The 3,117-nt window shown below is 50.3% G+C and overlaps 1 non-coding gene across 1 annotated transcript; it reads right to left on the bottom strand.

The window, feature by feature from the left end:
• Positions 1-2,985: 2,985 nt before the first annotated feature.
• LOC120094914 (small nucleolar RNA SNORA17) lies at positions 2,986-3,117 on the bottom strand. The gene has a single exon (XR_015630043.1). It is a non-coding gene; the product is annotated as a small nucleolar RNA SNORA17 (small nucleolar RNA).

Genomic DNA, 3,117 nt, shown 5'->3' with positions numbered 1-3,117 from the left:
CTGATGAACTCACCTCCCTCTCCAAGTTCACACCATGTGCGCTTCAGCTCTGATAATGAGAGCCGCCTGGCTTCTAATAGGCGAGGAACTGTGCCACCTAATTACAGAAGGATCAGAAGAGCAAACTAAAAGAGAGAGAGAGAGAGAGAGAGAGAGAGAGAGAGAGAGAGAGAGAGAGAGAGAGAGAGGAGAAAAAAAAGAAAGAAAAGAATCCAGGATTTCAGAGCTGGAAGGCAGAATGCTCTCAGGAGCAGGGGAGAAATTGTTTCCTGACCTGGAAATGGCCCACACTTGGAGAGCAAGCTTTGAAACCTCCAGAGATACTAAAAACAGCAAAGGTCCTAGCCAGGGGTTCTGATGGGTTGTTAAGGACCTGGGGAGCGAAGGGCAGGGGGTTCTGCAGAAAGCAGGGGCTGTTGTGGTGCACTGTTGCCCTGGGGTTCCCTTTCCCTCCTGTTCCCATACCACTAATTCCAGAGTCTCACCATTTCTACATCGGTAAGGGTGCTCAGCTCGGAATAAAGTGTGTAGACATCGCCTAATGCATCTGCAAACTGACAGCTGCCTGCCTGGGTTGTCCATTTCCCATTTCCAAAAGGATGCTAGAGAGCTCCGGTCTCAGAGTGCAATAATTGATTAAGGTTGTCTAGAGTAAGAGAACATAGAACCTCTCTCTCTCTCTCTCTCTCTCTCTCTCTCTCTCTCTCTCTCTCTCTCTTGTATTCTGTGGGTACCATGAATAAAGGAGTTAGGGAGGTTCCACAGGACAGAGATGCCAGAGGCTGTTCTGCAAGCAGAGGTTCTCAAGTCACCTCTGTCTGGAGGAAGTGACTATAAAGTTGTGCTCTGACAGAAGCATACGAGGGTGTGGGGGGTTGGTCAGAGACTTTGGGTAGGAGAAACAGTAAAGGCTGGTAAAGTAAGGAACAGGGACATGAGCTATGCACAAAGTGCCATGCTGAGATTTCAGAACCTTCCAGGCTACCTCATCTAATCTTCTCACTCCTCTGAGGAAAGGAGGCCATTTGACAGACCGTAAAATCAACACAGGCTACTTGCATGATCTCTTCAGTCACAGAAGTGACAGTGAAGGCAATTTGCCCCATCACTGAAAGAGTCTCTAGAAGAAATTCTAGAAGATCGTCCAAAGATATGAAAGGAGGGGGAAATGCATGACGAGGGAGTTCAATGCTAGCAGTTTGGTCCTCTTCCAGGGTATGGAGCACTTGGGTGGCCAGCGGTCAATTCCTCATGGGAGGACATGCTACTGAGCACAAGGCAAGAAAGCTCTGGGGCAACTACCATGACATTTATACCCTGAAGTGAGATAGGCAGGGGATGTCACTCAATGAGCCCGGCAGAGGTAAGGCAGGACTACTGAATCCCCGACACTATATATCAGGACACTAGGCAGGACAATCAGGGTGATCACTACTGAAGAGGAGACGGGAGGCTCCACCCCGAATCCTAGGAATATGTCTCTCAGCATGAGGGAGACATAAGACCTCACTGCCTGGCACAATGTGGCCCATGTTCTAGAAAATTCTGTGTGATCTCCTGATCTGAGCTCTTTACATTGTGTGTGCTGTGCATGTATGAATGCAGTGCTAGAGGCTCGAACCTGAGCTTTGTAGTTCAGCCCACTCTGTATATTATCTTTATTTGGTTTTTAAACTTTTTATTGGTTCTTTGTGAATTTCACACCATGCACCTGATCCCACTCATCTCCCCCTCCCCTCATACCGGCCCTCCACCGTTGAAACCTCCCCCTGACAGGGAAAAAAATTCTTTTTGTGGAAGCTATAGTGTGTCAGAGAGTGTCCCACAATATACCCCTTTGTCCATACTTCTTTGCTTGCAAATGTTCATTGCAATGACTCGTTGGTCTGGTTTGAGGCCTCTGGCTTCTGCTACTCTATCAATACTGGGACCTCACTAGGCCTCCCTCAGATATCCTTCTGTTGCCCTGTGTCATGGAGATCCTATAGTTTTGAACCTGTAGGAGTGACTCCTTCATACACCCCAGCAGGTTATTGATAGGGTAGATGTTGGAATGGGCCCATTCAAAGCCCTGAATCTGAGAGTTAGCTAAGCTGGTCAGCTCAAAGGCTCTCCTACTCTCATGCCCTCAGGACAGCTCACCTCTGCAACGGGGCCAGGTCTGCTCTGCTGCTCAAGCGAAAGGCAGGGCCCACTCTGCTGAGTGTTAAAATTAGTGAAGGACATGGCCAGTTCTCCCACTCTTGTGACCTGGGGCCAGCTCTCCTGCCTTCCATAGATGGTAAGGGATAAGGGAGAGGATGATGGTGTCTCTTCCATATCTCTTCCTCATCTCCACCACTGCCTAACAGACAAGCGGCAGGGCCGGCTCCCCCACACTCACACCCTTGGGGCTAGCTCACCTGCAGCCCCATACAGGGTCAGTTCTACTGTGCTGTCCAAGTGAAGTAGAGGGCCTGCTCTCCAGAACACTGCAGCAACTGAGAGGCAGGAAGAGCTGGTGGTAGGCAAATGTGGAGCCGACTCCCCCAAGCTCACTCGCATGCACACTCGTTGTCCCACATCCTTCTGTTTCTCTTTCTCTTCCAAGTCTCCTCTTAGTGGTGCAGAAGTCTCTGAGAGCCTGGGGTCATCTTAGAAGTGGTCTCAGGAGTGCTATGTCCCACTCTGCCATTATGGCACTAGGCAAGTGTCATCTCTGGCATGGTCTGTTCCACCAGGCCTGTGTGGTGCTGGACTGGTGTCATTGCAAGTTAGCTCCTTATCCAGACCCCATGATGGTGGTCTGGTGGTCACTGGGGCTTGCTTCCTGCCAGGCCTGCTTAAGTGGCCTCATGGGAGGATCATGTGAGCTCACTCCCTCCTGGAGCCCTCAGTCCCGGGTGCGGTGGTTCCAATCTCCAGCTTGCTCCCCGTCCTAGGGGCTCATTGGGCCTGCATGGTACTGCACTGAACTGGTGGCCGTCTTAGGCTTGCTTTTTTCATGGAATATTGTTACTAATCATTCAGATATTCATAGGTCAGAACACCGATCGTAGACAAAGCCTTTCTCCTCTCTGCCACCCACTGACGTCCGTGTGGCACAGCAGCCATGTCTGCAAAGCTTCTAAAGGCAGG

This window comes from Rattus norvegicus, chromosome 9 (assembly GCF_021556685.1).
Source record: "Rattus norvegicus strain SHRSP/BbbUtx chromosome 9, alternate assembly SHRSP_T2T, whole genome shotgun sequence".
Taxonomy (NCBI): domain Eukaryota; kingdom Metazoa; phylum Chordata; class Mammalia; order Rodentia; family Muridae; genus Rattus; species Rattus norvegicus.
The sequence above is the reverse complement of the archived record's forward strand: the minus strand, read 5'-3'. Positions and strand labels throughout refer to the sequence as shown.